The 21,615-nt window shown below is 40.8% G+C and overlaps 1 protein-coding gene and 1 pseudogene across 7 annotated transcripts in view; both read right to left on the minus strand.

The window, feature by feature from the left end:
• Positions 1-21,615, minus strand: part of TBC1D8 (TBC1 domain family member 8) — a 132,845-nt gene that overhangs the window by 89,287 nt on the left and 21,943 nt on the right. The gene's annotated exons all lie outside the window — the stretch shown is intronic.
• Positions 8,448-11,394, minus strand: LOC143660663 (dihydrolipoyl dehydrogenase, mitochondrial-like; annotated as a pseudogene).

A 21,615-nucleotide genomic window follows, 5' to 3' on the forward strand; every position in this document is an offset into this window, starting at 1 on the left:
ATATATAAACTGAGTCCACACAAATACTTTTGTTTTCGTTTCCTAAGGTGCTCAAGAAAATACCATGAAATGGGTTGACCTTAAAAAAAAAAAAACAGGGACTTATTCACCCATGGTTTGAGACTGGGAAATAGTCTAAATCAACACATCATTAATGTGTTAGTTTACAAGCTGCCAGAATGCAATATACCAGAAACAAAACGGCTTTTAAAAAGGGGAATTTATTAAGTTGCAAGTTTACAGCTCTAAGCCCATGAAAATATTCAAATTAAGGCAAGGTCATAAAAATGTCTGATCTCAGGCATCCAGGGAATGATACCTTGGCTCAAAAAGGCCGATGGTGTTCAGGGTTTCTCTCTCAGCCGGAAAGGCACATGGCAATATCTGCTAGCTTTCTCTCCAGGCTTCTCCAATGGCTTCTCAGGGGCTCAGTCTGTTCTGTTGGCTCTGTTGGTTCTGGTGGCTCTAAGGCTTTTTCCAAAATGGTTCCCTCTTAAGGGTCTCCAGGAAGCAACCCCACCTTGAATGGGTGGAGACACAGCTCCATGGAGATCACCTAATCAAAAGTTACCACTCATAGTTGGGCAGGTCACATCTTCACAGGAACAATAAAAAAGCACCCACCCAGCAATACTGAGTGAGGATTAAAGGACGTGATTTTCTGGAGTACATAAAGCATCAAACTGGCACAGTCAAGGGGATGCTTTCTTTCTGGAGCGGTGGCATCTGGTGCCTGCAGCCGACAGCTCTGGGCCCTTAGCATGTCACAAGGTGGCTTATACTGTCTCTTCTCTTCTGGAATATGCTGCTATTCAGCTTCTTGCTTCCATGGCTTTCTATCAGAATCATTCCACTTATACAGGACTCCAGTAACAGGATTAAGACCCATCCTGACAGAGTGGACCACCCCTTGACTGAAGCAGCCTCCTCAGAAATTCCCACTGACAACAGGTTCACACCCACCGGAATGCATTAGATTTAAGAACTTTGTTCTTCGGGGTATATACAGCTTCAGACCACCACAGCCTCCAGTTATAATCCAAAACCAGTGTTTAGTTCTGTTTCTTTCCATATTTGCAACTCTTCCCCAATACTGAAAGTCTTGGCTTCCATTATTCCTAATATATTTACTTACTTGCTCAATTGCCCTGCTGCTACCTCCTTTCCCAGAGACGCCCACCTCCCCTACTGAGATGCCAACTGCTCTGGCACCACCAACCACCTCGATCTACCCCTTAGTGGCTCCAGGAGAAGAGAGAGAGAGTGCATGAGGTTTCATAGCAATTACTTTTTTTGGCTGCTCAGAACTCTTGCTTCCTTAAGGGTTTGCCCTTGAGCTGCAGATGACAGAGAGGCCTGCAATTTGTCTGCTGGGTGAAAGAGGTGCCATCGACCAGCAGCTGAGGGGAGCTGTGAGCTGAGTGATTAAGAACACAGACGGTGCAGGGGAGGGGGGGGTTAGATTTGCATTTTGGAAACATTTTGCAGAAAACATCAGGTGTGCCTATCAAAGAATAAGGAGGGGCCACAAGACAGCTGCTGGAGGTAAGGAAAGGGGCTAGGGCCCCCCATGCCCCCCATCTGTCACTTTCACCACAATAAACACACACATACACGCATACATATGGAGGAATAAAGGTTAAAAAAAGTGGGTAGATGGGAATACTGGTGGTCAATGAGAGGGAGTGCTAAGGGGCATGAGATGTATGACTTTTTTTTTCTATTTCTTTTTCTAGAGTGATGCAAATGCTCTAAAAATGATCACAGTGATGAATACACAACTACGTGATGATAAAGTGAGCCACTGATTGTATACCATGGTTGGACTGTATGCATGTGAAGATTTCCCAATAAAAATATACATATTTTTAAACACTGTAACAGAAATGAAGAATGCCTTTAATAGGTTCCTCAGCCGACTGGACGCAGCAGAGGAAATGATCAGTGAGCTGAAAGACAGGTGAAGAGAAACTTCCCAGATGAAAATACAAAGGAAGAAAAAGACCTAGAACAGAAGAGAATGTCGATAGCTGTGGAACAATTTCAAAAGATGTCACATACATGACACTGGAATACCAGATGGAAGAAGAAAACGAGAACAAATATGTGCAGTAATAACGGCTGAAGATCTTTCAAAATTAATAATATACACCAAGTCATAGATAAAAGAAGCTCAGAGAACACTAAGCAGGATAAATACCAAAAAATCACACCTAGGCATATCATATTCAAACTGCAGAAAACCAAAAATATAGAAAATCTTGAAAGAAGCAGGGGGTGGGGGGGTACTTTACCTACCAAAGCACAAAGACAAGAATTACACTGGACTTTTCATCAGAAACTATGACAACAACAGAGTGGAGTGAAATATTTAAAAGTGGTGAAAGACCAGAGCAATTTCTGGTATTTCAGAGATTTAAATTTGAAAAAAAAAATACATAAAAGAAAACATGATTTTTTAAAGTATTTTCTGAGTGAGAAAGAGCTCTCTAGGTATGAAATAAAATTCAGAATCCATGAAAAAATAAATTGAGAAAATCAGCAGTGATTACAAATCAACTACTACTGGAATGACTTGCAACTTATAGACAGGGTTTTTTCCATCATAGATAAAGAGCTCCTCTAAATCCATAAGAAAAAGGAAATAACTCATTATAAAAATGGATAAAAGATATGAACAGAAGATTCACAGAAAAGAGAGATAAAATTGGTTCTTGAAACACATGGAAAGAGTCTCAATCTAATTGCAGTTAGAGAAATGTAGATTAAACATGAGATATAATTGGTAAAGATAAAATATTTTTACTTTTTTTTAATGCAAGTGTAGAAAGAAAACCAAACTCCATAGTGATCTCAGGCACTGAAGATGCAGTATAAACCCTTATGGAGGGCAATTTAGCAATTTCCATAAAACATTAGAAGGCACATACCTGTTAACTCAACAATTTTACTTCTAGGAATTTATCCTAAATATATTGTTGTAATGTTTGAAATATGTGTATAAGGTAAAGATTGAAGCATTTTGAAATATCAGAAATACATTAAATGTTCTATTCAAGATTGATTAGATTATGGAATACTCATCACACATTAATATAAAAGAGCTCTGTATATAGTGATATGAACTGATTTCTGAGATATTATTCAGTTAAAAAATCAGGTTGAAAGATGGCATGTTTTGTATGCTGTGAGTTATATAAAACATTTCTGGAGATTTATAGAAAAAATGGTAATGATCGTCTCAGTAGAAAGAGTTGGGTGGTTGGGAAACAGGATTAGGAAGGAGTGCCAATTGCCTTAAATTTTGTATTGTATTGAATACATGTAGTACATATACATAGTACCTATATAAAATAAAGCAATTTGAAAAATAAAAAAATAAAATAAAAAAAAAGTGGTGAAAGATAAAACCACTGTTCTAGTGTGCTAGCTGCTGGAATGCAATACACCAGAAATGGAATGGCTTTTAACAAGGGGAATTTAATGAGCTGCTAGCTTACAGTTCTAAGGCTGAGAAAATGTCCAATTAAAACAAGTCTATAGAAATGTCCAGTCAAAAGCATCCATCCAGGGAAAGATACCTTGGTTCTAGAAGGTCAATGAAGTTCAGGGTTTCTCTCTCAAGTGGAAGGGCACATGGTGAACACAGTCAGGGCTTCTCTCTCATCTGGAAGGGCATGTGGCGAACACGGCGTCATCTGCTAGCTTTCTCTCCTGGCTTCCAGTTTCATGAAGCTCCCCGGGAGACGTTTTCCTTCTTCATCTCCAAAGGTCGCTGGCTGGTGGATTCTCTGCTTCATAGTGTTGCTCTCTCTGAATCTCTCATTTTCCAAAATATTTCCTCTTTTATAGGATTCCAATAAACCAATCAAGACCCACCCAAATGGGTGGAGACATATCATCCCCTAATCCAGTTTAACAACCATTCTTGACTAAATCACACCATCCAGGGAGATGATCCAATTACAGTTTCAAACATACAGTATCGGACAGGGATTGTTCTACCTTTATGAAATGATATTTTGATTAAAACATGACTTTTCTAGGGGACATACTTCCTTTCAAACCAGCACAACCACCAACCTAAAAGAGTCAATGAAACTATTTTTAAAAGGCAAGGACTAATAAAACTTTTTTCAGACAAACAAAAACTGAGGGAATTCAATGCGAGCAGAACTTCCCAGGAAGAAATGTTAAAAGAAGTTCTTCAGAAGGAACAAAAATGACAGCGGTGAGAAATTCAGACCTACATAAATAAAATGTGCTAGAGAAGGAATAAAGGAAGGTAAATAAAATATTTTATTTTTTCTATTCTTAACTGATCTAAAAGAAAACTGTTTAAAGTAACAGTTACAATGTATTGGTTGATTACATCACAAAGATAAGTGAAAAATGACAGTAATGACAGAAGGGTTGGGAGGGGAGAATTGGGATTATTCTGTTCAAAGGCACATGCACTAAACATGAAGTCTATTTTGTCTTTTGAAAGTGGATGTGGTCAGAAAGTACATTGCAAACTCTAAGGAAACCACTAAAAAAATGTTTAAAGTATGTTCTAGTTTGCTAGCTGCTGGTATGTAACACACCAGAGACAGATTGGCTTTTAATAAAAGGGGATTTATTTTGTTAGTTCTTCAGAGGAAAGGCAGCTAGCTTTCCACTGAGGTTCTTTCTTATGTGGGAAGGCACAGGATGGTCTCTGCTGGCCTTCTCTCCAGGCTTCTGGGTTCCAACAACTTTCCCTGAGGTGATTTCTTTCTGCATCTACAAAGGCCTGGGCTGAGCTGCGCGAGTGCTGAGATGAGGTATGCTGAGCTGCTTGGGCTGTGCTACATTGAGTCTCTCTCATTTAAGCACCAGCCAATTAAATCAAACATCATTCACTGCAGCAGGCATGCCTCCTAGCAGACTGCAGATGTAATCAGCAACAGATGAGGTTCACGTACCATTGGCTCATGTTCACAGCAACAGAACTAGATACCTTCACCTAGCCAAGGTGACACCTGAATCTAACTACCACAAAGTACAACTGATAGCTAAGAGAGAAGATAAAATTGAATCACATTGGATACTCTATTAAAACCATAAAAGGCCGAAAAAGAAGGGTAAAGATGCAAACGAATAAAAAACAGTTAGAAATAGGGTAAATATTCATCCAATTATTTAATAATCACTTTAAATATGAATGGTCCAAATATACCAATTAAAACAGAGTAGATCAGGAAAAAAAGGCTGAGCTATATGCTGCCCACAAGAAATCCATCTTATGAAGATTGATAGGTTACACTAAAGAGATGGAAAAGGACACACCATGCTAACACTAAACAAAAGAAAACGAGTGGCTATATTAATTTCAGACAAAGTCAACTTCAGAACTAGGAAAACTGCCAGGGATAAAGAGAGGCATTATATGATGATAAGCAGGTCAACGCTCCAAGAAGAAATATCAGTCTTTACCATGTGCGTACCATGTATGTCAGGCAAAAACTGAGAGAACTGCAAGAAGTGGAGATGTTCACTATTACAGCTGGAGAGACCAGCACCTTCTTCAATAATCAATAGATGAAGCGAGTGGAAAATCATCACACACAGCAGCCAGAACGCCAGTGACAACGAGCAATATGCCACCCAACAGCAGAGTTGGTAAAAGAAATACTCAAAAGCACACATGGAACAGTCACTAAAATAGACCAATTCTGGACCATAAAACACACCTTACTAAATTTTAAAGAACAGAAATCACACGAAGTATACCCTCAGCCCACAATGGGTCTAAACTAGAAACCAACAATAACACTTCTAAATAACAGGTGGGTCAAATAAATCTCAAAAGAAATATATTTGAACTAAATAAAAATGAAAATACAACCTATGAAGTTGTGTCTAGATTCATTTACATATGAATGTTGAATTGTTCCGGCACCACCATCGATAAAAAGATCATCTTTTCTCCATTCAGTTGCATTTGTTCCTTTGTCAAAGATCGGCTGATTGTATGTCCATGGATCTCTGTTTTGTTCTATTGATCTATGTGGCTCTTCTATCACATAAGGAAAATGTATAGCATTAAATGAATGTATTAGAAACAAAGAAAGATCTAAAATCAATCACCTAAACATCTACCTCAGAAAGCGGGGGGGGGGGGGGGGGGGGGTTGTGTGTGGAATTAAGCCCAAAGCCAAGAGAAGGGAATAAAAATAACACTACAAATTCATGAAACTGCAAAAGAGGGAAAAACAATAGAGAAAATTAAGAATCTTTCACTGATTTTCAAAAAAATCAATATGTGCACAGAGTTCAGTGGTAGAATTCTCGCCTGCCATATGGAGACTTGGGTTCAATTTCCGGCCCATGCACTCAGAAAAAAAAAACAAAGCAAACATTCAACAAATGGTGCTGCAATACAGGATATTCACATGGAAAAGAATGAAATGTGACCCCTACCGCACAGCTTACAAAAAAAGGGAAAAGATCAATAAAGTTGATAAATCCCTAACCAGGCTAACCAAGAAAAAAGAGAGAAGACACCAATTAACACAATCAGAAATAAAAGAGGGGCAGTAACTACTGATTTCATGGACATTAAAATGATAATAAAAGAATACTACAAATGGGTGGGCCGCGGTGGCTCAGCGGGCAAAGTGCTTGCCTGCTATGCCGGAGGACCTCGGTTCGATTCCCGGCCCCAGCCCATGTAACAAAAACGGAGAAACAGAATACAATAAAAACAAGAAAATGTTTAAAAATGTTTCCCTTTCTTCCTTCCTTCCTTCCTTCTATCCTTCCTTCCTTCTCTCTGTCTTTCCTTTAAAAAAAAAAAAAAAAAAAAAAAAAAAAAAAAAAAAAAAAAGAATACTACAAATAACTCTGGATATAGATACAACATCAATATTGTCTGTATCTACAAAATCCCAGTCTGTAGATGCCAACAAACTGTTAAATAAGTTTATACAGAAAGGTAACGACCTATGATACCCAACACAGTACTGAACAAGAACAAAGCTGTAAAAATCACACTATTCAACCTCTGGGCTTACTGTAAAGCTACAGTAATCAAGAACGCATGGATGGTATCAGTGATAGAAGAGCCACATAGATCAATAGAACAAAACAGAGATCCATGGACATACAATCAGCTGATCTTTGACAAAGGAACAAATGCAGCTGAATGGAGAAAAGACGATCTTTTTATCAAATGGTGCCAAACAATTCAACATTCATACGCAAATGAATCTAGACACAAACCTTACATCTTTCACAGAAATTAACTCAAAACAGAATTTTTTTTTAACATTTAAAAATTGTTTTGTTGCTAGGATTTTATTCCCCATTGAGATATATGTGCAATAATGGGAGCTCTTAAAGTTGGTGGGTGCTTTTAAAGTTGGGTTTAACTATTTTATCTTTCTTGTTAGGGTTTCATATTAAATTGTATTCGACTACTCCCTTCTTAGAAACTTTTCGAGGATATGTTTGAGGTCTAAATAAACTAGCACTTCATTTAATACTGAAATTTCAGAATAGACTTTACAAAGTTCACTTTCAATAATGGCAAAGATGCACCCATTCGACCAACCTTCCTATTGATTAAAATTGTAAACTACGCACTAAACAAACAACAAAAAACACTTAAACACTGGAGAGCAACTAAAAGCAGGCAGAAAATAGTTGACACTATGAAGAATGAAAAAGCACAGGGGAATTTCCCCTTTTGAACAGCCTGTTAGTTGAGGGGAGACCCCCCCCCCCAAAAAAAAAAGTTGGAGAGAAACCAACTCTAATTGGTTGAGGAATCTGTAAGACATTTCAGGGCAACCATAAGATCTGGAACATGGGAAAAATTCTGGAAAAGAGATCCAAGGAGAGAGATCCTCCAAATTCTTGGTAGTCTCTTGAACTACACATGTACAAGGCAGAATTCAGGCAGTTCAACTAAAGGTAAAAAGTGAAAAGATTCTTCAGCTGTTGCCCACTAAATCAAAAATTCAAAATTCTTCAGAGGTATATAATGGAATCCAGAGTCTTTACAATGTATCACTCATAACGACAGTATAATCCAAGCACACTATACTTTTACAGAAAGTGACCCATATATATAATACAATTAAAACCAAAAGTTGCTAAACATGTTTTAGCTATGACCAACAGATAGTATGTTATTCTATACAATTATCTGCTGATAAATTACATTTTCCAAACTTAAGACTGCAACCCTTAAATTGCAACCAAATGAATATCTAGTTTACAGATTGCTAATTTAAGATTATTTATTTATTTATTTATTTATTAGCAGTTCCCATTTATTTTTCAATGCTCATGCTCTGGGTGTAAGGTCTAGGAAACCACCTCCTATTATAAGATTTACAAGATATTTCCCTACATTTTCTTCTAAAAGTTTTATATTCTTAGATCTAATGTTTAGGTCTTTGATCCATTTTGAGTTAATTTTTTTTTTTTTTTTTTTTTTTAAAGGAAAGACAGAGAGAAGGAAGGAAGGATAGAAGGAAGGAAGGAAGGAAGAAAGGGAAACATTTTTAAACATTTTCTTGTTTTATTGTATTCTGTTTCTCCGTTTTTGTTACATGGGCTGGGGCCGGGAATCGAACCGAGGTCCTCCGGCATAGCAGGCAAGCACTTTGCCCGCTGAGCCACCGCGGCCCGCCCATTTTGAGTTAATTTTTGTATAGGGTGTGAGATATGGATCCTCTTTTGTTCTTTTGCATGTGGATATCCAGTTCTCGAGGCACCATTTATTGAAGAGACTGTTCTGTCCCAAGTGAGTTGGCTTGACTGCCTTATCAAAGATTAATTGTCCATAAATGAGAAGGTCTATATCTGAGTACTCTATTCAATTCCATTGGTCAGTATATCTATCTTTATGCCAGAACCATGCTGTTTTGACCACTGTAGCTTCGTAATATGCCTTAAAGTCAGGTAGTGTGAGACCTTCGACTTCATTTTTCTTTCTCAAGATATTTTTTATATCTTTTATATATAAAAAGATATAGTAGATATCTTTTTATATCTACTATAAGTAGCTTTTTCTTCCTGAAATACTGATGCACTGAAACAATATCAAATTTTTTAAAAATATATGAGATTATTCTGTTCTGTCCAAACCTATTAAATACCTTCCAAAAGTTTCTTAATTCAGTCCAGGAAATTCTGAGAGCGATGAGCATTTCCTGTTCACCTTTATGAAAGCTCTCAGAAACTCCAGGAAAAAGAAAAACTTGAAAGTTGATCGCCTTGCCAAGTGATGCAGTTGGTTTGCTTCTCTAAAAGCTTCTGATAAAGTCAGATGTGCATGACAGACTCTAGCTATATCTTCACAGGACGCTCCAGATTCCAAAGCAAGAGCAGCTTCATTTACCATTTCTCCAGCACCTGGTCCCAGAATATATATTCCTGATACCGTCTGTGGACTTTTCTCCAAGAATCTTCAACACGCCACCCATGACAGCATTTGTCTTAGCTCTGCTGTTAGCAGCAAATGGGAATTTCCTAACTTTGTACTCAATACCCTCTTCTTTCACCTGCTCTTCTGATTTGCCAACCCAAGCAACTTCGGGATGTGTGTAAATCACTGACAGCATGCAACTGTAGTCAACGTGCACAGCACCACCAGCCATTCCTTCCACCCAGACAATGCCTTCATCCTCAGCTCTGAGAGCCAGCAATGGACCAGCAACCACATCACCAATAGCACAGATATTTGGAATTTTAGTTTGGAATCTGGAACTGACTGGAATTCTACCTCTGGGATCTAATTCAGTGCCAAACTCCTCTAGTCCTCAATTCTGAGTAAAGGGTTGTCAGCCAGTGCAAACCAAGAGTACATCACAAGTGAGAATGTCAGCTTTACCACTAGAAGCAGCTTCAGTGGAAACATCAATATTTCCATCTGACTTCTTGGTAGCATCATAATCGTTGTATTCAATTTAAATTTAAATCCCGGTTTTTGAAGGACACGTTGAAAGTTTTTAGATATCGCTATATCAATTCCAAATCTACCAACATGATCCAAAAACTCAACTGCTGTCACATCTGCAACAAGTCTTTGCCAAACTGAACTCAATTCTACACCTATTATTCCTACACCAATCACAATCATCTTTTCTAGAACATTTTTTTAAAGATAAAGCAACTGTAGATGACACTATTGTATCTTCATCAATCGTGATTCCAGGAAAGGGAGTGTGCTGGTTTGAAAGGATATAAGTCCCCTAGAAGAGCCATGTTTTAATCAAAATCCCATTCCTTATTCAATACTGTATGTTTGAAACTATAATCAGACCATCTCACTGGATGATGTGATTTAGTCAAAAGTGGTTGTTAAGCTGGATTAAGTGATGACATGTCTCCACCCATTTGGGTGGGTCTTGATAAATTTCTGGGGTCCTATAAAAGAGGAGATATTTTGGAGAATGGAAGAGATTCAGAGAGAGCAGAGAATGCTGCAGCACCACAAAGCAGAGAGTCTACCAGCCAGTGACCTTTGGAAATGAAGAAGGAAATTGCCTCCCAGGGAGCTTCATGAAACCAGAAGTCCGGAGAGAAAGCTAGCAGATGACGCTGTGTTCACCGTGTACCCTTCCAGCTGAGAGAGAAGCCCTGAACTTCATCGGCCTTCTTGAACCAAGGTATCTTTCCCTGGATGGATACTTTAGATTGGACATTTCTATAGACTTGTTTTAATTGGGACATTTTCTTGACCTTAGAACTGTAAACTAGCAGCTTATTAAATTCCCCTTTTTAAATGCCATTCCATTTCTGGTATATTGCATTCCAGCAGCTAGCAAACTAGAATAGGGAGTAACTTCTGAACCTGTAGTTATAGGACTGTTCTTTGTATTAATTACTTGAGTGCTGCCATCGGGTTTTGTAGCAGTGACCTGATTTTTGCCATTTATCTTTCTGTATCCATGAACAACCTTATTCTGTTTGAACAAGTGGGCAATTCCACCTGTTAGAACTCTTACTGCAGTACTCTTCTGCTCCATCATCTTCTCTAAATTCAAGCGAACTTCAGGCACTTCAATTCCCCTATATGTGAAATTTTTTCCATGAGCCATATGGTAATAATGAGAGTTATTCAATAAAGCTGTAGAAGGAATACAACCAACACTCAGAAGGAATATAACCAACACTCAAGCACGTTCCACCAAGGGTTTCATTTTTCTCAATGCTGACTGTCTTTAAGTCTAACTGGGCAGCTTTAACAGCAGCAACATGTCCTCCAGGACCAGAACCTATGACTGTTACATCAGCATCAATTGACTGATCTGTGTAAGTTCTCGAAGGCACTGCAGAAACTCCCTTTAGGCCATGAGATATCTGACTCAAATGACCTCTCCTGGTCAAGGAGCAGCACACCAGACTTCAGCTCTGCATTTTTGCCTAGCAGTTTCCTTTCTGCAAACGCCTTCACCTCCGCTGAGCCCCTCTGCCACCTTGACCTCAAAACAGAATTTAGTACTAATTGTAACATACAAAACTACAAAACGTCTAGAAGACAACATAAGAAAAAAAATCTAGGTGACTTTGAGTGACATTAAAAACACAAACTGATGAAAGAAAAAAATGGCAAGTTGGACTTTATTAAAAACTTTTGCTCTGCAAAAGACAACTAAAAGGATCAAAACTACAGACGAGGAGAAAATATTCCCATAGCACAAACTGATAAAAAAAAAACTTCAATCTAAAATATATAAAGAATTGATAAAACTCAAAAATTAACAAAAAACACAAAACTTTAAAATTGGTTAAAAAAAAAGAGGGCAAAAGATATGAACAGACACCATGTTAAGGAAGCTAGATAAATAGCAAGCACATAAGCATATGAGAAGATGTTCAACATCATTTGTCAACTCAATAACTACAAATTAAAACAAGATGTCACTGTACACCTATGAGAAAGGCTAAAATCCAAAACCCTGAAACAATCAAATGCCAGTGAGCCTGTGGGACAACAGGAATTCTTGTTAACTGCCGATAGGAATGTAAAATGGTCAAGTCATTTTGAAAGACAGTTTGAGTGTTTCAAAGTTAAATACAACCTTACTATACAACGCAGAAATCACACTCCTAGATACTTCCCCAAATAATCTGAAAACTCATGTCTACGTAAAAATCTGCTCATGAATGATTTTAGCAGCGTTATTCATAATCACCAAATGCTGGAAGCAATATGTTCTTCAGTAAATGAATGGATAAACACAGCGTGGTACATCTAAGCAACGGAGTATTATGCTGCACTAAAAAGAAAGAACAACTTTCGGTTGACCAACATGGTGGTGCCAGATGCTCCAGGGTGCCATTCCCCCTATGGAATCTTTGAACAAATTGTAAAAACTGGCAGAGCCACTTCCTTAAAATTCAAGAAACTGTTAAAGAGCTGTAGTAACTCTGCAAGGCCAAATCAAGAAAACACAGCTTTATAAATGGTAGAAGAAGCATATGTCATACTTGGGAGACACTCCAGCATAGTATGGGGCCAGCCTGTGCTTGCCTCGTGGGTCCCTCGCCATGTTCCAGAGGAAGCAAACTCCTAAGTTAGAGCATAATGGAGCGCCTGGAGGTAGGTGCCAACCTGTGTGTGGTGGCTTCAAAGACTGAATGCATGCATCTGACTCACACTCCCAGCAACGGCCCTGCAGACATAAGCAGGTTGAGGATAGCTAAAGCATTGTAAGGAATGAGTCACCCCAACACAACCTGGGGTAAAGAATTCCTTTCTTTAAGACATACAACAGAACAACCAAGGACAGCGGAAAGTCTGTTTCATAGTAAGGAGGACACTCAGATTCCTAAGGCCACAAGCTAGCACAAGGCAGGACACCATGCAGGCTGAGCAGAGATGGAGAGGACCTTACCCTTCTCCTTCACTTTGGGCTGACGGAAGGAGTAAAATCACATCATCATCTCAACTGGCACAGACAAGGCAACTGACAAAATAAAGCACCCCTGCCCTTTTTTTTTTTTGGTATTATGAAACCAAAACAACATTCAAACATGAACATTCTTAACATACAAACATTCCATACATGGTGTACAGTGGCTCACAATATCGACACATAGTAGAATATTCATCACCATGACCATTTTTTAGAACATTTGCATCACTCCAGAAGAAGAGATAAAAAGATAAAAGAAAGAACTCATACATTCCATACCCCTTACACCTCCTTCTCATTGCCCATTAGTATTTCCATCTACTCAATAGATTTTAACCTTTGTTCCCCCTATTTTTTTTTCTACACCCCTTACCACTCCCTTTCATTGTTCACTAGTATTTCAATCTACTCAATTTATTTTAACATTTGTTCCCCCTATTGTTTATTTATTTTTAATCCATATTTTTTACTCATCTGTCAATATCATAGATAAAAGGAGCATCAGATGAATATGCAACTATGTGATGATATTGTGAATTACTGATTATATATGGAGAACGGAATGATCAAAAGTTAGGAATGTTTGCGGTTGGTGTTTTTTGGTATTTTAAAAAAATTTTAAAATTAAAATAAATTTTAAAAAAGGAGCATCAGACACAAGGTTTTCACAATCACAGTCACATTGCGAAAGCTCTATCATTATATATTCATCTTCAAGAAACATGGCTACCGGAACACAACACTACAGTTTCTGGCACTTCCTACTAGACTCTCTAATACACCTTAAACTAAAAAAGGATATCTATATATTGCGTAAGAATAACCTCCAGGATAAGCTCTCGCCTGTTAGAAATCTCTCAGCCACTGACACTTTATTTTGTCTCATTTCCATCTTCCCCCTTTTGGTAGAGGAGGTTTTCTCAATCCCTTGATGCTGAGTCCCAGCTCATTCTAGGATTTCTGTCCCAGGTAGTCAGGGAGGTTTACACCCCTGGGAGTCATGTCCCATGTAGAGAGGGGGAGGGCAGTGAGTTGGCTGAGAGAGAAGCACCCCTTTCTTGATTAAAAAAACACTTAGAAAAGTAGGAATAGAAGGAAACTTCCTCAACATGATAAAGAGCATATATGAAGAAATCCACAGCTAACATAATACTCAATGGTGAAAGACTGAACACTTACCTCTAAGATCAGAAATAAGACAAGGATGCCCACTGTCACCATTGTTATTCAATACTGTACTGGAAGTTCTAGCCAGAGCAGTTGGACAAAAAGTAGAAATAAAAGGCATTCAAATGGAAAAGGAGGAAGTAAAACTTTCCCTATTTGCAGATGCAGAATCGTATATACAGAAAATACTGAACAATCCACAATAAAGCTCCTGGAGCTAATAAATCCAGCAATGTGGTGAAAGATCAACACCCCAAAATTAGTAGTGCTTATATATATCAATAAGGAACAATCTGAGAAGGAAATCAAGAGGAAAAGATTTCATTTACACTAGCAACTAAATGAATCAAATACCTAGGAGTAAATCTTAGCAAGTATGTAAAAGAATTGTTCCTAGAAAACTACAAAACATTGCTAAGACTAAATACTACTAAGGTATCAATTCTACTCAAATTTACAGATTCTATGCCATTCAAATAAAAATTCCAACAACCTTCACTGCAGAAATGGAAAAGTCAATCATCCAATGTATACAGTAGGGTGAGAGGCCCCAAATAGCCAAAGCCACCTTGAAAAAAAAAAACGTTGGAGGACTCACAGTTCCTAATCTTAAAACTTACTACATATCCACCATGATAAAAACAGCATGGTCCTAAAAAAAAAAAAAAAAACAAAGCATGGTTCTGCCGCAAGGACAGAAGTAAGGACAAATAAAATTGATTTGAGAGTTCAGAAATCAACCTTCATGTTTATGGCCGATTTTTAACAAGGGGCAAAGGCCACTCAGTTGGGAAAGAATAGTCTTTTCAACAAATGCTGCCAGGAAAACTGGATCTCCATTTGCAAAAGAATGAAGGTGGACCCCCTACCTCACACTATATACAAATATCAATTCAAATTGATCAAAGACCTAAATGTAAGAGCCAGAAACATAAAATTTATAACTGAAAACTTAGGGAAGCATCTAAGAAACCTTGTATTAATTATGTTAGGCATAGGTTTCTTAGACTTTACACCCAAAGCACAAGCAACAAAAGAAGAAATAAATAAATGGGACCTCACCAAAATTAATAACTTTTGTGCCTTAACGGACTTTATCAAAAAAATAAAACTACAACAATGGGAGAAAATATTTGGAAACCACATATTCAGAATATACAAAGAAAATCCTTCAACTCAAAAAAAAAGGCAAATATCCAGTTTAAAAGTGTGCAAAAGACTTGAATAAACATCTCTCCAAAGATATGCACATAGCTAAAAAGCACATGAAAAGATGGTCAATATCATTAACTATTAGGGAAATGCAAATCAAAACCACAAAGAGATACCATTTCACACCCGCTAGAATGGCTACCATTTAAAAGCAAATGGAAAATTACAAGTGTTGGGGAGGATATGGAGCAAAAGGAACACTCACTGATTGCTGGTGGAAAGGTAAAATGGTGCAGCTGTTGTGGAAGACAGGTTGGCAGTTCCTCAGAAAGTCAAGCATAGAACTACAGTATGACTGGGCAATCCCACTATTAGGTATACACCCAAAAGAACTGAAAGCAGGGACTCAACAGATATTTGCATACCAATGTTCCTAGCAGCATTATTCACAATTGCCAAAAGATGGAAACAACCCAAGTGTCCAGCAACAGAATATATATATATACGCGCGCGCACACACACACACGCAATGGAAAATTATCAGCTGTAAAAGGAATGGAGTTCTGATATATACAACAACACAAATGAACCCTGAAGATATCATGTTGAGTGAAGTAAGCCAAACACAAAGGGACAGATATTGTATGATCTTCCTGATACGAAATAATTAGGATAAGCAAGCTCAGAATCAGAATCTAGAATACAGGATACCAGGGATGGAATAGGGATAGGGAATAGGAAATTAAGGTTTAAAAGGTACAGAGCTTCGGTAATAGATGGTAGTACTGGTGGCACAACATTGTGAATGTAACAGCACTGCATCATATGTTTGAGTGTGGTTAAAAAGGGAAATTTTAGGTTCTATAAATGTTACTAGAATAACTTTTTTAAAAAATCCATGGGATTACACAACACAGTGAACCAACCATAAATTAAACCCTGGACTAGAGTTACTAGCAGAATTATTAAAATAACAAATGCGCCTTATCAATGCAAAGTGTTAACAATAGGGTGGTATATTGCAACCCTGTAATCGATGCATGATTTTTCTGTAAACTGATTAATAAAATTTAATAGGCCCAACATGGAGGCACCCATGCTAAGCCCCACCAGCAAAACAAAAAACCTAAGCTAATTTCTATTTCCTATAAATGACCAGCTTACCTAGAAAAAACAAATTTAAATACAGCCCATCAATTATCCTCAGCTAACTTCCCGTTTCCTAAGCAACCACCTGTTCTCCACTTGGTAAGACCCACCCCCACCCCCAAAATAAAATGGAAACCCAATGCCAACCCATCGGGACACTTCCTCACTTGCTTCTACATTCGCCCCCTATGAGCCTCCCCTTGGTGGGACGCCCTTCTACTTTCTGAGGGGGATGCTGCCAGATTCACGAGTCATTCAACTGGGCTGTGAGATTCTAAACTGTACAAAAAGTTTCTTTTATCAAAACCCACAACTTCTCTAATGAAAAAAAAAAAAGGAAGCTGAAGATAACTCACATGGATGTCGTTAAGGCAGTATGTATTAGACGGTCACATTTTAGGAACGGTAAGTGGGGTGTGCTCTCACTTAATTCTCAGAGCCACCCTGAGGGCGGCAGTTTGGGGCCATCTTACAGATGAAGAACTTCGGCCCTGAACAGTAAACAAGGCACAGGGACCGCCCCAGGCCCATCTCCACGGCCCACGTTCTCCTCCACCAGTCTGCGGACGGGGCAACAAGAATCTTCAGCAAAGCCCCAGCACCCCCAGACCCCCGTGTCCACCTGTCCACCTGCATTCCGGCCAACCCGAGCTCTGGAAAGGGGCCCCTGGGCACCATGGGGCAGCTCAGCACGAAGCGTCGCGGCTCGCCTTCCACAGATAGCACCTCCAGGAAAGCACGACACTCCTACTATTTTTAGGCCATCAGAACAACAACCCTGGCTGAGATAGAGATGGCGTGACAAGCTTTATATATAATTAGGGCCCAAAAAGGGGCCCCCTGCTAATCTGCTTCTAAGGGGCAGCGTCACATACAGGTCTTTCCCTCTGCCAGTGCTGGAGGCACATGAGAGCCACAGCTACGCCATGGGACAAGCAAGGACGCTCAGGGCAGCCACCCCCATGGCCATGTGACTTGATAACCAGCATTGGGCCTCGCCCCCAGCAGGCAGTGGCACCAGGGGTCCCGCTCTCACAGTAAGCTCAGCAGAGCTAAGAACAACCATTTCAATTAACGGTACCACCCATCCCCCAGAGAAGCATTTTAAGGACAATCAGAAACCTTGAGGTTTCTCTCTCTTTCTTTAATGCATTAGAGAAACCCACAATCATAAGCTTCCCCACAGGCTTTTGGCTGAGAAACAATATAGGTGATCGGTTCCATGACGAAAAATTCTACTGCTTGAGCAAAGGGCTTCTCTGTTCACAGGCGGTGGAAAGGAGGCGGTGCGCTCAGAGCTCAGCAGCAGCAGCCACGGCTGGGAAGCCAGGGCGGCCCACACCTCTCAGGGCATGTCAGGCTGCCTGGTTGGGCTGTCATCACTGTTTTTTGAGGTGGGGGGGGGAGCAAACAAAGAGCCAGAACAAAGGAAAAACTTTTATTAATGAAAAAACATTTTCGAGAAAGGGTCACATGAAGTCCACTCTATGGACTATTCAAAGGATTAAGACATGCGTCAGGGTCATTTGCAGTCTCAACAGGACGGCCCTCCTGATTCAACAGAAAACTCATGATCCAAATGACTCCACTCTGAAGTGTCTTCCCCAGCATTTTATATCATTCAATACGCCTTTTAGTGTGAACCCCTCTTGGTGCCCAGAAACTGCCAGGGAACCAGGAGCACATAGGGCCGTGTGTGGACAGGGCAGCAGGTCAAGGAGTGGCCCGCTCGCTGGCCAAGGTGGGCGCCGTGCCCACCACCTGCCAAATCCATAGCCAAGGGCACCGATGCCAGCCCAAGGGCACAACCAGAGTGGAGTCTCCCAAGAGCCCCGTGAGTGAGTGCGCCTGGCTCGTCCCCAGCCCGTCACCTGCACACCATGTGGGAATAGTGACCTTCCTGCAGCGCCCCTCCTCCCAGGAAGCAGCGGGGTGGCTGCTAGCCAGACACTCACCAGCCTGGCAGGTCTGTTCCTGCTAGGATTAAAGGGGAGACCTTTTTTTTTCTTCACTCAAAAGTGGACAATTCTGATGGGCCGGGCTGTCCCCAGCCGGGTGGCCCCCAAGCCCCTCCTTGGGCACAGTGCCCGGGCAGGAACGTGCTGTCAGCCCTCACCCAGCCCTGACCACCCTCCCGTCTCCCCCGAACAGCACCCCAGGGTGGGGGCCCGGGAGCCCTGCCTGGCCGCAGACCCGAGCACCTCTGACCCCCTGACCTGACGCAGGGTTCCTTCCACCACGACACAGCAACAGCCAGCTGCACACGGGCGTCTCCGCGCCCCACTGGCCAGCTCCTCAGACACCTGTTGCTGTGGATCCAGGGACGCTGCTTTGTGAGAACTTTCCTGAAGTTTCCACGCGGTGAGCCAGCACTTCCCCAGCTGGTCTGCAGGCAAGATTACTGCACTCAGCGACGGCCCCTAAGTTCTCAGAGCGACAGGACCAGCAAAGGCTACGAGACGAGAGGCAGGGGCACGAGACGAGAGGCAGAGGCATACTGAGGGGCACGGCTGGAGAAAGCAGACCAAGACTTCAAGAGCCTGGCCCTGAGACCCACACGGCCCTTAGGTGAACCACCAGCCGCCAGCAAGGCAGGAGGCCCACGCCAGGCGCTGCGCCTGCTAGGCACCCCCGGCTCTTCCCAGGAAGCCGACGGGGATCCTCAGGCCGCTTCCCTAGGCGGGGACATGGTGCCTCACCGCTCCAGGGGCAGCAGGTCCCGTGCTAACCCGCCCCTCCCATTCTGCCAGGCCCTCTCCAGCCTGCCGCTGTCTCCCACTTTAATCCAGAGCCGTCCTCCCTTCGCAACCCCGAACCCAAGGCCGTCATAATACCCAGTCCACGATGCCTAGGGGGATTTTTTTTTTAACTTTTTTTATTGTGTGATATAACACATATACAAAGCAAAGAAAGAAAAAAGCAATAGTTTTCAAAGCACTCTCCCACAAGTAGTTACAAGACAGTTACTTTTTATATACGGGTATGGTCTTACTCTTTGAAACTAACATTAAATGTTAGAGCTATTATGTTTATTCCCAGCTTTCCTTTAATAACCCATTTAGATTTATCATTCATGAATTTATCTTAATCCTTTTCAGTGTATTGTCTTTAAATCTATATGTATCTCACTTTCCTTCTTTCTCTTCCTCTGTGTGACTCCTTACTTCCAGGTGCCCTGGAGGAGCCATGGGAGGTCTTGGCTACACAGCCATTCTGTCTAAGAGAGGCAGAGGCCTCTGAAACCCAGGGCACTGCCACCTACTCTGAGGCCTGAGGAACCTGCCTCTCTCTACTCAGGACAACTCTACAAGACCAACAGCCAGAGAGTCCAGTTCACACAGAGCCACTGGGGGTTCAAATCAGAGGGATGCATACCATGGAGAAAGATACGGGTACACCAAGAATAAAAGCAGAGAGGGTGACCTCTGAGAGAGCCACTGGAGAGGGAAACCAAGAAACTGCCACCAGGAGAGAGAGAAGATGTGCTAGGAGAGGGAGAATTAACCGGGAGGGTACAGGAAAGAGAACAAAAACAGCTCTTAGTTAGAGACCCTCAGAGACAGGAGTCAGATAAAAACATGAAAAATGCAAATACTGAAAAGGACATAGAGAGTTTGAAGGTAGAAATTGATACATCCAAGGAAATAGAGGAGAAAGAAATAGAGGAGCAGACCCTTAGAAAAGAAATATTTGAGAGAGAAGCAGAGAGACCAGCAACAGAGAGAGTGAGTGAGCCAGCTGGGTTAGAAGTAAAGATACCCAAAGTGACACTGGAGAAAGGTACACAGAGAGAGGAAGATGGAGGGAGCCAGGACCAGAAAGGGCAGGCGTCCTTTCCAAAGGCAGAGCCTGGGGTCGGAGCCGGAGCTCTTCAGGGACTGGCTTCAGCCCCAGTAACTTCTGGGAGCCAGTCAGGTAGAGGAAGGGTAGTTTCACTAAGCACCAGGAGGCAGCAAAGAGGTAAGGGAGAGCCAAAGGGAATCCAAGGTGTACATGCCCCCTATTGTTAATCAATTCCTAATCACCTGCATAGAACTCAGCCACCCCTGTCTTTGCTTTCTACCTAGGCCACGCAACTTTCAAGATGCCACCGGCTGAGAAGACTTCTAGGGTGAGAGCTGTTTTCAGTTTTCTTCTGTTTCCACCACTACTTAGTTTACTTTTCTCCCTTTACCCTTGGTAGCCATTGTTTTCCATGATACCTGTTTCCCAAGTTTTATTGCCCTCTACCTGACTCAGAAAGGAAGTCCTTTTCTACTTTTTAAATTTATATTGTGGTAACAGAAGTACACATAATGTTTACCATTTTAACCACTTTCAAGTATACAATTCATTAGTGTTAATTACATTCAAGATGTTGTGCTACCATCACCACTATCTGTTACTAACCTTTCCATCAACCCCAAAAGAAAGTTCATATCCATTAAGCATTAGCTCCCTGTTCCCTACCCCCATCTCTGGCCCTGGTACTCTATAATTCACCTTTTGTCTCTATAAATCTACTTACTCTACTCACTCAAACAAATGAGATCATACAATAGTTGTCCTGTGTCTGGGTCATTTCACTCAACTCATTGTCTTCAAGGTTCACTCATGTTGTTGCATGGATCAGAACTCTATCCCCAGGGGGATATTTATAGTATATCGAATTATGTTTCCCCGAATTACAATATAATGGCTCGACGCTGCCATCAAATGTGGCAGCAGAGGCAGCATTTCCTCACCAGTTTCCGCTACCTCAAATAATCAAAATCCTTTGGCAAAACATTTCTGATCTCTCAACTTTTGTTGAGAAAGCACCTGGCCTGGGTCAAGTATTTTCACAGCCTGAGGCACCCTCATACCGGAGGGTTAACTTTACATGCAAGTCTGAATAATTTGTCCCTTTTCGTGTCCCATTTTCAACAAAGTCACATTAAGAGAACCAGTTGGTGAAAAATTAGGATTTAACAAAAGACTGACTACTGACTCATTATATAGACATTTTTTTTAGTGTCTAATGTTTTAGACGAGCCAGAAGGAAATCCCCGAAGTTGCTGAACTGTAACCACCAGCCTTGATCTTTGATAATGACTGTATAACTACACTTTTTACATGGACCAACTTCTGATGTGTGTTCTGGTTCCACTGATGCACAGAACCGTTTCTGTGGATACTGCACTGCCTCAGCTAACCTGCCTCTACTGTAAGTCTGAGCGTTGGGGAGAGTGCAGTATTAGTGGTCAATAAGAGGGAGGGGTAAGGGGAATGG

Source organism: Tamandua tetradactyla, chromosome 17, assembly GCF_023851605.1.
Source record: "Tamandua tetradactyla isolate mTamTet1 chromosome 17, mTamTet1.pri, whole genome shotgun sequence".
Classification (NCBI taxonomy): Eukaryota; Metazoa; Chordata; class Mammalia; order Pilosa; family Myrmecophagidae; genus Tamandua; species Tamandua tetradactyla.